Source organism: Lissotriton helveticus, chromosome 1_1 (assembly GCF_964261635.1).
Source record: "Lissotriton helveticus chromosome 1_1, aLisHel1.1, whole genome shotgun sequence".
Lineage (NCBI taxonomy): Eukaryota > Metazoa > Chordata > Amphibia > Caudata > Salamandridae > Lissotriton > Lissotriton helveticus.
In genome coordinates this window covers 667,382,638-667,395,727 of record NC_136057.1, presented here as the reverse complement: position 1 = coordinate 667,395,727, position 13,090 = coordinate 667,382,638, and positions in this window count along the sequence as shown.

Genomic DNA, 13,090 nt, shown 5'->3' with positions numbered 1-13,090 from the left:
GCTGTTACAGGCTCACAATGAGCCTTTTAAACAGCACCGCTGCGTAACCACCTGGCCGCCCGGCCGCCAGACTTAAAAAAACATGTAATCTGTCTTATGGATGGCGGTGAGTCTTGGCAGTATGGGGGCGCAGCAGTGGCAAGCAACACAAAAAAGAGAACGGGTGAATGAGGATAATTTGCGCTGGGAGGAAAAAGTTATTGATAAAATGCAATATTCGGTAAGCTCAAAAGGATCAGATTCTGGTCACCCAACCAGGATAAAACAAACTGCGACTCCGAAGAGGCCACGGTTAACCAATTATAACATGAACATTAGATCCTGAGCTAAGGAAGTGTTGGTCAGTTCAAAATATCAAGTCCAGAGTTTCAAGTATTCTCCGTTTTATTCTTCATTTATTTTTCAATCTTTGGTAGAGTCCAATCTTCACACGTACAAGAAAAACAACCGCTGCCAACACGTGTTTCGTCTAGGTCGTCAAGACCAAACGACTTCGTCAGGGCATGTAAATCTCACGAAACCGTCATATGGGTGCACAGAAAGAGTAGTGTTCTAATCCAAAGCCTGCAACAGTATTAAATCCACAGAGCATACAGCTCAAAGAACATGTCCAATTCAAAAGGGCGTCCTGTCCTTCCAAGGGTTAATTCATGTCCACAAAATCCGCGGACTGAGTCGTTTAAAATCTCACGATTGAGTTATTATCCTCCGAGTGCAGAGTCTGGACAGGGAAGAGTTTCCCAGTGTTAGGCGGCAGACTGCCCTCCCTCTGCCAAAAGTTGTAATCGGGCCCTTAGCATTTCCCCTCCTAGTGGGCCTAGCTTTGCAATCTAAGACAAAGTCATTTTTGCACTGAACTTCCTCATTGGACCATGTTTCCTGGAGGCAAATCACATCTGCCTTCAGCAAGCTTAAGAATTGCAACTTCTCCCTGCAGTTTGTTATCCCTGCTGCGTTCCAGGAGATAACCATTAACGCATTGCTAATTATGGGACAGCAAAGAGCGCCTAGTCACACATGCACTATTTAGAACACCAGGAAGCCAATTCCACCTTTGTATCTCATCATTGACACATTGATCAAAAGCTTTTTTAGGTTTCCTAAATGACATCTGTCTACCATTTTTTCCAAGGTACACTTTCAGCGCTAGAGGGTCTACCAACAGATCACCAATAGGGGTGGAGGAAGGGAACAACCACCAACCCTTTTCGCTACACTGGCTTAAATCTGGACCTACATCTTGTTCACCCCTCACTCCAATCACTGGGAAGACATCAATTCCTCTACATTGCAAACTTTCACAGTTTTGTAAAATCATATTAACAGAAATGTTTTAGTAAAAGGTTACCCTTGATTTGGTTCCTAACCCCGTGTCTAGTAAGGAAACGAAGAGGATATCAGAACTTTGGATTAAATTCAAATGCTTAATATCTGTAAAACAAGCTAGTTCAGAGAACTGGTTCAAAATGTATTCAGAGTCCAAAAGTGAAATAAAATCTAATGTACAAACATTAACATTAAACCTCGGAAGATCTTTGTCTTTTGGATTAAGCAGAGGCGGGGGTCCTCCTCTTTGTCTAAGATCACAAATGGCGAAGCCGTTGGATTCAGAGAAGACGAGATAGCCAATGCCTGACTTGCAGAAGTCACTGCCCTTATCTCCTCTGCATTCCTCTCGCTCAACAGGCTTGTATTTGCATTTAGTGAGCCCACCACAAGGAACCGTACTTAGGGGCTTTGTAAGAGCCATTTTGACATTTTTGAGGTGTCCCCCGTTCTCTGAAATACAGTTTCTATGCCCCAATTTTGTAATTCAATGAATAGGCCTTTTCATGCCTCTCCATTTTATTTTCTCACCGTTGGCTTTAGGTTGGTAGAGACTGGGAGCATCCACATTCGGATTTTGCCTGGAGAGTGATTTAAAGATAGGGTACACTTTCTGTTTTGTTCTGTGTACAGAATTTTCTCAGCACACTCCCCCAGCTTTGAGGTTAGCCACATCAATATCCAAGGCTCTTCATGTTGAACTAGTTGGGGTTTCAACACTGAGGGCTTTCTTCAGCAGAGGCGTTACATTCTGTTTTTTCTATTTGAGAGCCTAGTGTCAATTTGGATATGACATTTTTATGGTCACCCTTTGTAATTGCTGCTAGAATCTCAGATGGAGCAATATGTTTAAAGTCCATTTGACCATTTTGCACTACCTCTCCTTTGTCTTCCTTTCCATTGAGTAATGCCTTTAATATTGCCGTCACTGTGTCATGGATGGAGTCCGACCTCTCCACAAGTTTCTCCAGCAAAGTTAAAATGGACGATAGTAGTCTCTATTAGCAGAATAGCGAGGTAGAGATCTGAGGCCCTGGTCCAAAAGGTGACAGAGCTGGTTCTTAGTTATCTCCATGTCTGTCATTACTGATAATTGAGGTAATAGGGAGGAATGATTGAATGGTGTACTACTAAAAAGTTGCACACCAGTAGGTAATGAGAGACGCGGTGTGTCTGGGGCTGTAATTTGCAATCCTTATCTTGTGACATATACTTCTTGCATAGATCTAGATCTATGTCGGGGAGCATAAAGTCTTCATTCAACGTGCCTGAAATGTCTTTTTGATGGAAACCCTCATGGGGTAAAGTAAATAATGTACCCTGTTTACATGGATCTGTTAATGGCAAATTGGAGAGCAGGTGTTTAGAGGTGGCATGCTTAGGTGAGTGAGCAGAATTCTCATGTGTGGATGACCCAGAGAGCTGTTAACTTATCCTCCTCCTCAGGCACTGGTGTTGGAACAACTGCAGCTAAGCTTAATGCACAAGAACTTTCAGGCGGAATAACCCTGTTTTGCCTGAGAACATGGTTACTACAGTCCTCCTGTCCATGTCCGGTAGTTTTCTCTTTATCCCACAAAGAAAAGAGTTGGGTCTTTCCTTTCATCACAATAAACAAAGAGGCACTGTTTTTCTCAGTGGATTGGATTTAGTTTTGTGCATACCCTCCCCATTAACAAGCACCCTGATCTCCACTTTCTTGACATCACAATAGTAATGCTCCTCCAATATTACAAGCGCCAAAAGTACAGACCAACCTCCTCAACTAAAGTGGATAAAAAGGCACCAGGATCACCTTAGATACTAAGGGACAGCAGCCACAGAGTAGTAACACCTTAGATACTAAGGGACAGCAGCCACAGAGTAATAAACCAGGCTTTTTTATGGGGGACTCTGAGAAAAGGAGGAAAAGAGGGAGCAGGACAAGGGGGCTGCGTGGGGCAACAATCTGCATTGAGACCTACCATAGCTGCTCTGTTGCCTTTGTGCTCTCTCCCTTGGTGACGCCCCCTTACAGGGGGACCCTCAGCAAAAGTTCAGTCTGCACGGTCACTTCATGTCCTCACAAATTTGCTCTTCTTGTGCCACGACTCAGATGGATGAGATGCTCAGTGCCACCAGCATCAAATAAATCAGGCCACTAAAGGTATTAAAGATACAGAGATTCAGGCTATCACAAGGCCGGCTGGTTTGGGCAGGCTAGTGGACTAGGATCAGACTAAGGCCAGCTCTGTACCTCACTCTACTTTCACAAGACCTCATAGATTGAAAAAGGCTGAGATGGCGGTCAATAGTAACGGTCTGCAGTAGTGGTCTGGAATGGTCCCTAGCCCAATACCTAAACCCGAACCTGGGCCGAGAGACTACTTAGATGAGGAAACGCCAAGACCCCGCGTGCAAGTCACTTGGTGCAGCTGCCAGCAAGGTTCCACCTCCTGCTGTGGGCATGCCCCGTAACTCCATTCTCCATTCTCCTTTCACTCAGGCATATGGGAAGCAGTGGTAGAGGTTCATAGTTACTTGCGGAATTCAGTGGTACGGAATTGACAGCATTGGATTTTATATTATCTCGAGTCTCTGTTTTCATTACAAGTTAATCAGATTGATGGAAAATAGAATTCTTGCAGGATCAGGGGTGCATAATTGAAAGATAACTGTGTGGCGCAAGCAAGGGGCCAAGAAGACAGCTATTTTAGGGATGTAGGCATAGAATGCAAGGAGGAAATTAATGATGCAAAGATGGAAGATGACGAACAAGAAGGCTAATGTAAGGATTTTTGTTAGACCTGGCATCATTGGCCTGAGTCTCCCTTCCATTTTGGCGGATTGCCTCCTCTGTTTTTTATCTGTTTTGCTGGTTATATGCTTTGGGCACTGTGCCACTGCTATTCAGTACCAAAGTGCAAGTGCTCCCTATGTTAATTTGATGTACTAATTAGTGATTCAATGATTGGGTTATTTAATTTACTTTTCAGACCTTAGTACAGTGCACTATATGTGCCCAGGGCTTGTAAATCAAATGCTGCTGGTGGGCTTGCAGCACTGGCTGTGCCACCCACAGAAGCAGCTTGTAAAGTGTGTCTCAGGCTTGACAGTGCAAGGCCTGTGTGCACTCTGTGAATGCCATGTCGACTTGGCAAGTGCACCCACTTGCCAGTCCCTAAACCTTCTTTTTTCTGCATATCAGACACCCATAAGGTAGGCCAAAGGGCAGGGTGCATTGAAAGTATAAAGTAGGACATGCCCTGGTGTGTGTAGCATGTCCTAATAGTGAATTATAGCCATTTTCGTGTTTCACTATTGCAAGGCTATCAGTTCTCCATAGGCCAGAATGGGCAGTTAGATTATTACATTTTATAATCCTAACTGACTCAGGGAACATGGTAGAAATTTGAATTTAGTATGCCTGAACTCAGAATGATAAAATACTTCTTTTAGTAAAGTTGGTTTTAACATTCTGTGTTTGAAAATACCACTTTTAGAAAGTAGGTATTTACTTGTCTAACTATCCAAGCCTGCCTCTGCTAGGTTGTGTATTCTTGGTCTGGAGTTTAATTGATAGGGCTGCGGGATTCCAGGAGACAGAATGAGTCAGCCCAGAGTGAATAGGGAGATCTGCATCTAGATGGGAGGGAGGAGTTGCACCTGGGACCTGAATAGGGCTGGGTCTCTCCTCCATAATTCTGGCTCCACCCCCTGGGGTGCGGCTGATGTCTCTGCCCTGACTGTGAAAGAAGAGAAGGAATCATGTCAACAAGTGCTCCAGGCTTGTGCTTTCCCTCCACAATGCTGGCTCCACCTCCTGTGGGGCGTTTGATGTTTCCGCCCTGCACTGTGAAAGGAAAGAAGGAGTCATGCCAACAGAGTGCTCCAGAACTGGTTTGGACTGGGCAAAGGCCCGTCTGCCTTCAGACAATAAAGAGAAAAGTAGTATAAATATTGAAACCCAGAACCAAGAACTTTAGATCATTTCTGAGAACAAGACAAACCTTTTACCAAGGAGAAGAACCAAGGAAGCTGCAGGAGTTTGGACTGCCCCTCTGCCAGTGTGCTGTTTGCTGGGTTGGCCTGGAATGGTTTCTTCCTTGCCAAGGAAAGGAGAAGGAACTTTCAAAGAACTTTCATCATCTTACAGAATATTTCTCCAAGGGCTTGAACTTGTGCTTTCCTCCTGCTGAAGTCTTAGGGACAAAAGACTTCACCACCAGCTCCCTTCCGAATTTCCTTGCTGGAAATTCCATCTGCAGAAGCCTGCGTGCCGCTGGGAGCTGGAAGTGCGAGGCAACAAGAAGAAGCGTGTCACCGTCACAGCTGTCTGCTGTCGCATCACCGGAGAAGCATGACGCCATCGAGAGGGTTGCCGTCGCATAACCGGAGAAGTGTGTCGCAGGGCCTGTTGCAGCTCCAAAGTACAGAGTCGTTGAAAGGCTGCCAGGGCGTGAACGCATCATCGTCGCATCATCGCATCAAGGGCGCCATCTTCTCGCATCGCACCAGGATTGTCGCACCGCATCGAGGCGCCATCTTGCGCATCGCAACCGGCCCGCAGGCCGAGAACCTACGCATCACCCCTGCCCCGGTAAGGATCACGACACATCCCCTACTCTGCGCAAGCATTGAGGCGCGATACATCATCTCCCCTGGAGCACGGAACCGACGCATCTCCCTCTGCAAGCCTTTTGTTTGTTTTGCGTTACGCATCCAGGTACTTTTGTGAGAACTGTGTCGCAGTTATCACCAACTTGAACTAAGTAACTTCAACCATCTTTAAGTTAATCTTAAATACAGTATTGTGGATTTTTGTTGTTTGTGGTCTTGAGTTAACTCTATTTAAAGAATACTTATTTTTATAAAAACCTTTCTTGTGTCCATCTGTAGTGATTTCACTGTATGACTGTGTGTATTCACAAATGCTTAACACACTGCCTCTGAGATAAGCCTGTCTGCTCGTGCCAAGCTACCAAGGGGTGAGAAGGGGTTATCCAGTAGTGTAATCCCCTTATCCTGACTTGGAAGCAAGGGTCCCTAGTCGGACAAAGGTGTATACCATTGCCAACTAGGGACCCCCAGATCTAACAATGTTCCTTTATGATAAAAACTAACTACGTATAATCTTCTTTTGATTTCAGTTGGTGTTTACTTTTGCTGCAGCCCCAATATAAGTACACAGGCGGATGATTTCTTGAGGCTTTTGCATGGAGTGATACCTGTCTTAGGGTTGTTCTCAATCTTTTATGACTTCTGATATGAATGGCATTTTGACTTATACAGAGATATAGTTGTAATATGCTGACAACATAAAGGTTCACCCACTCCTGGACCTCCTAGAATACAGGCATGTATTCCCTGTTCGTGCTGTAGCTGCCATCAAGGAGTGGGTGTTGCACATCGTCATTAACTTTAATCTTGCGAGAAACACTCTCCTGTACATCACATTCTCATTGTTTTCACCAGGCAAAAAATAAATAATAAATAACCCTGTATTTGTAAAGCGCAAACTAATCACCTCTAAGGTACTCAAAGCGCTGGGGGCTGTCAGGGAGATTAAGCGAGCTATTGACCAGAGTCTCATGATGCTGAGCTGAGCTGCCGCCGGTGAAGGGGATGAACCGTGTGCTCCAGAGTCAGCTGCCCTGGCCGCTGCGCCTTACCTCTTCATTGTATCTACCCCACTAAGTTCACATGACGATGGCGAAGTTCTTTCGGATCACCATTGACCGCCATCTACATTTTAAATATCACAACACTACATTATCATATCCTCTGTTTGCTAACTAGAAATTTTAAAAATCTGGTTCTATGAAGAACTGATTGGGCTCTAAGTATTTTTTTTATTTTAATTCTTTATAAATGTAATCTACATACTCTTCCTTGATTAATCACTCTTTTCGTGAATTGGATGACGTCACCTCCTTTTAATTAATCTAGAGCGGTTATTCCTTAGCCACCTTATTTTATGTCTTTATCCATCCACGAGCCAATTTCTGAAAACTTAAATAAAGAAAGCGGCAAAATCATCTGTACTAACACAAGGACAATAAAAGTCACAATTTGAAACAGGATAGGCACTGTTTTTTGAGCAGTCAGCGCCAACACAAATGGGTGGCTAAACCCTGTGAAGATAACCATATTTTCCTAAAAAAAAAAAGGCCGCCTACTAAAAGAGAACACTTCAATCAAACGACTAAAGAAAAGCCAAAAAACACAAACATATGTTTTGCATAATCTCACTCATATCCTCACACCTCGGCAATCTAATTGAATGAAAATAGCCTTTCATTAGCTCACCCAACAAAATGCAAAGACCCATAAAACAATATTCCCAACGAAAATGGGCAGACCCAGTAAGAAATGCAAATGACAGTGTTTATCATAAACAACTAAACGAACCCCTTAACATTGCAAACAGTGGAGCACTAAGAGCAAGGGAACAGTACATCTCTAATTGGAAACACATCCTACATAACGACCGTTGCTACGGAAGTCAGGGCCTCCGAGCCATCTGCACAAATAAACAAGCAAACCCCATGTATGCACAGTTGGCAGGATCACTAACACTCACGAACATACACTTGAAAATAGTGTCTTATAAACTCTTCCCGGTTAGTGCTGTGGACGATGCAGATGATGACAACGAGTTCGTCGTCGTTCACAAACAACTCCAACACACACTGCATACACAAGGGGGAAAGAAAGACACCAGGGGCCTCATTTATGAGAAATGACGCATCGCTGCGTGAAAGCAGCGATGCGTCACTTCTCAGTGCGCACGCCTTGCGACATACCTGATGCGTCATATTTAATGTATGACGCATCATGTCGCAAGGAGTTACAGATACGTCAGTATTTCTGACGTATCTGTAAGCGCAAAAGTGACGCATTGCTGGAGTGTGTCACAAAAGTGACGCAACTCCAGCAATGCTTCCTTTCACATGGGGCGAGCCCCATGTGAAAGGGCTTGCGTCAGTCTTACGCCTGCTGTGAGACAGGCGCAAGATTTTTACGCAACTGTGTCCTAGAAGTGACGCAGTGAACATGGTCAGCGACTAGCTGCCGCCTCCCCCCCAATCCGGCACCCAACACCCATGAACGTGGACACGAGACGTCTTTACTTTTTGGAAGGCGGGCGCTAGTCGCCCGGCCGTATTTATTAAAGTATGAAATTAAACAAGGTTTTAATTGCATAATCAACAATGAATACAAAAATCAGCAGGACATTTAGTTAGACAATTCTTATCAACAAGTTTGAGAGCCTGACCTTAACAAAACTCTAATACATGTTGTTTCCTAACTTAGACTAAACATCCTAAACTTGATTTTTGTACATTTCTGGCCATATGGCAGGGTCACTACCGGTGTCAGGTCCTACAAGCTGCGCCTCCTCCATAGAAGTGCGCATGCGCAGTGTTACCCCGGGAATTGCCCGGTCTACGCCCTAAACTCCATTTACCCACTAAAGGAGGGCCCTTACTCTGCGCCGGTGGCGTCATGAGTCCACGCGCGCGGGGTGGCTACCAGCCTAAGGAAAGCGTGAACTACTCCTACCCGCGCTCCTTTGCCTATTACCTTGCCCCTGGAGTTCTGGGAGTGGCCCGCAGGCCCCTCCCCCTGGGCGGGAACCTCCATAGGATGATGCCCGCCCCCTCAGACCTCAAATATGTGCGCACCGATAATGACCTTACCGCATGCCCCATACCTAATAAATACGACGACCTATGGGAAAAATTCTAAAGGACAGCTACACTGGCTAATAAAATAACAGTATCAACGTATATCTAAAAAGGGAAAAAAGGCCTAAAGACACATGGCATCAAATACAATGCAGTTCACACATGTTTCGCTAAATAACAGTATCAACGTATAGCTACAAAGGGGAAAAAAGGCCTAAAGACACATGGCATCAAATACAATTCACTTCACACATGTTTCGCTAAAAAGGGGAAAAAGTCCTAAATAAACGCATCACAAAATACACCAACAGATCCATCTCTACTGTGGACCGTACCTTCGAAACTTACCATTCAACCAGACATACAACTGCTACAAGACTTTTGTTCCAAGGGATGGTGGGTGGGAAAACAAAGAAGCCCCGAACGCGGGGCACAACGTTCAGCGAGGGAGCGTCCAGGGACAAGGAGGTCTCCTGGGCGCTCCCCACCTCTTATTCCCGAGGGGCCGACCCCGCCCCCCCTGACCCGGAACCACTAAATTGGATCCGGGTCAGGGAGGCCGCCGGCCAATCGGCGGTGGGCCGCACCCCCAGGGCACGCCCCCACCGCCGAATGACCACAACGGGGAAAGGGGGGCGACGGTCGCCGCGCCGCCATGCGTGCGGGGGGGCCGAGGGCCCCCCCTTTTCACATGGTCAGCGACTAGCTGCCGCCTCCCCCCCAATCCGGCACCCAACACCCATGAACGTGGACACGAGACGTCTTTACTTTTTGGAAGGCGGGCGCTAGTCGCCCGGCCGTATTTATTAAAGTATGAAATTAAACAAGGTTTTAATTGCATAATCAACAATGAATACAAAAATCAGCAGGACATTTAGTTAGACAATTCTTATCAACAAGTTTGAGAGCCTGACCTTAACAAAACTCTAATACATGTTGTTTCCTAACTTAGACTAAACATCCTAAACTTGATTTTTGTACATTTCTGGCCATATGGCAGGGTCACTACCGGTGTCAGGTCCTACAAGCTGCGCCTCCTCCATAGAAGTGCGCATGCGCAGTGTTACCCCGGGAATTGCCCGGTCTACGCCCTAAACTCCATTTACCCACTAAAGGAGGGCCCTTACTCTGCGCCGGTGGCGTCATGAGTCCACGCGCGCGGGGTGGCTACCAGCCTAAGGAAAGCGTGAACTACTCCTACCCGCGCTCCTTTGCCTATTACCTTGCCCCTGGAGTTCTGGGAGTGGCCCGCAGGGGCCCGCAGGCCCCTCCCCCTGGGCGGGAACCTCCATAGGATGATGCCCGCCCCCTCAGACCTCAAATATGTGCTCACCGATAATGACCTTACCGCCACAGGCCAGCATTGTTAACCGACGATCTGGCCTCCCCCTCTAGCCCCTGCCTAAGGACACCCTCCTACTTTCAAAACCCTCTAGCCAGGCCCAGATATTGTCAGACCATAGGACATTACCCTCTTCTGTCAAATGAACTCCGTCCTTCAAGTAATACTTGTGACCCCAGATGCACCCATGAGGTATTGACTGTAACAAGGGGGCTCGAAACAACCTATCCAACCGTGTCTTTACCGAGTGATTCAACGCCCTGACCGAATGTCCCCCCCGCCACTGTAGTCGAGGTATGAGTTGTGACCATACTAATGTGCACCCGGGGCAGGTCCTAGCCATCCAACCCGCCGTTGAAATAATCTCCTCAATCAGAATGCGCCTGCCCAGTGTTGCCAAATCATTCTCCCCAAGGTGAAGTATCACCACTGACGGTGGAGACTGCTGGCGTGCTAAAAGCCCTTGGAAGAATCCTCTAAACTCGTGAAGACACAACCCCCCTCTGCCAAAGAACGTGATGTCCAACCCTAGTTGTGCCGCCCTTTTCCTCTTTTTTTTTTTTTTTTTTTTTTTTTAGTCCTCATATCCACCATGGTTTTTGAAAGCCATTTAGAATAAGCATCAGACAAGTTTACACAGTATAGTAACTGGAAGGAATCATTTCAATCGAGAGGAGAGCCACAGATCCCACAACTGTCTCAGCTTGAAATTCTTTTAGGCTACCAGTGGGGAGGCCTACTACTGGGCCAGGGCCGGGATATGACCGGATACGATTAAGATGGCACCATAGTAGTATAATCATTGGACCCGGGGGGGAAAAAAAAAAAAAAAAAAAACCCCGGGTCTTTATTGAGACCATACAATCGAATGCCAAAAGGTCCTTTTGCATTGGTTTCCTGATCTGGCTAGATCTATGCGTGCAGTCTGTAGCGTTGATGTCAGCCAGTCCCCGTGGGAAGGGGGGATGGAATCCTTCCATCTCCTGCAGATCTCTCTTCTTGCTAAAAGGATCGTGTAGAAGACCAGGTTTCTAGCTATGTTTTTAGTTGTCCTCAGAACTCCAAAGATCGCTAATGGTAAATCTATACTAATTGGGGTACCTAATGATGTCGTGAGAGTCTTACCTATGGCCTCCCAATAAGGTGTTATACGGGGACACTCAAAAAACATATGGATATCTGAGGCTGCCATCAAACCACATCTTGCACATGCCGCTGAGGTTCCTGAGGTAAATTTAGATAATCTTTGGGGGGAATAATACGCCCTGTGAAGGGTAAAGAGATGGTTTCTACGTAACCATGAGGGTTTCACCAAATTTATTAAAAGTTCAAATGAGGTAGACCAGAGTTCTTGTACGTCTTGAGTCAAAATTACATCGGCCCACAGTTGAGTTGGTAACTCAAATTCCCCATCAGATTCATCTAGAAGAAGTCTATACCATTGTGAAATCTCATGTTTTGCTGGGGGGGTACCAACCAGGTTAGTTATTAGTTGGCTGTGCCCTCCAAGTGGAAACTTATTGCGTTTGGATTGTGGATCGTTATATGTCTGTGTCCAACTTCTGATTTGTATGTATTTAAACCTTGAAAAGGTTGGACCTATTTTGTTCTGTAAATACTCCCACGAAAGCAGATCCCCCTCATAAAAGAGATCCCCCCATTCTTTGAGGCCTGCTTCTCTCAAGGGATTAGCTAAGGAATCTTCCAACCAGGCTGGACTATCGGCAGCCCCCAAAGTGGTGTTTTGTCGCAGTAGTATCCCTGTTTAATAGGTTTAATTAGCTCAGACCAGGTTTTAGCCAAGCCATACAGGACCTTCAACTTGATCTTCTTGAAGAACTTCTGGTTGCCGAATTTAAATAAAAATCCCGTCTGACTGAGGCCTTCCCCATTTAGCATTGCCGAAAACATTAATCCTATCCCATAATCAGCAGGGTTATATTAGAAGCATTCGTATGTGAGATAGCTGAAAAGCCCACAAGTATAATTTTAAATCTGGTGCGGCTATTCCTCCCTTCTTCCAACGCCGTCTAAGCTTTTTCCAAGCTATTCTAGGTAGTTTTTTATTCCAAATGAAAGAGGTGATTTCTGATTGTATTTTGGTTATTTGAGTTTGGTTAAAGTAAAGGGGAATAGTATTAAAAAGAAAAGAAATTTTAGGCAAAATGACCATTTTCACAAGATTAGCCCTCCCTATCAAGGATAATTGCAGGTGCGACCATGCTTGCAATAATTTTCTACATTGTTTAATGATTGCTGTAATATTTACTGTGGCGAGGGTATTGATATCTTTTGTGATATTCACGCCTAAATATCGAAGCGACTCGCTCTCCTGTATTTCCAAGGAGCTAGGGTTGTCATTCCAGACCAACATCTCTGTTTTTGATGTGTTGATCTGGTAGCCTGATAGTTTCCCGAACCCCTTGGCAATTTCAAATATAACCGGGAGTGCAGTTGTCACGTCTGATGTGAGAACAAGTAGGTCATCAGCATATAATGCTACCTTCTTTTCCCAGCCACTATGATGAAAAGGGACAATCGCATTCTCTCTTCTCAGTTGCTGTGCGAGAGGTTCAATGTAAAAGTCGAACAGAAGCGGGGAAAGCGGACATCCCTGCCGCGTCCCTCGTGTAATATTAAAGGGGTCTGACAATTCACCATTAATCAATAGGCTAGCCGATGGATTGGTATACAATAGACTTACAGTATGACGAAATCTCCTCCCCACTCTTTTCCTCTTGTCACCTGACAG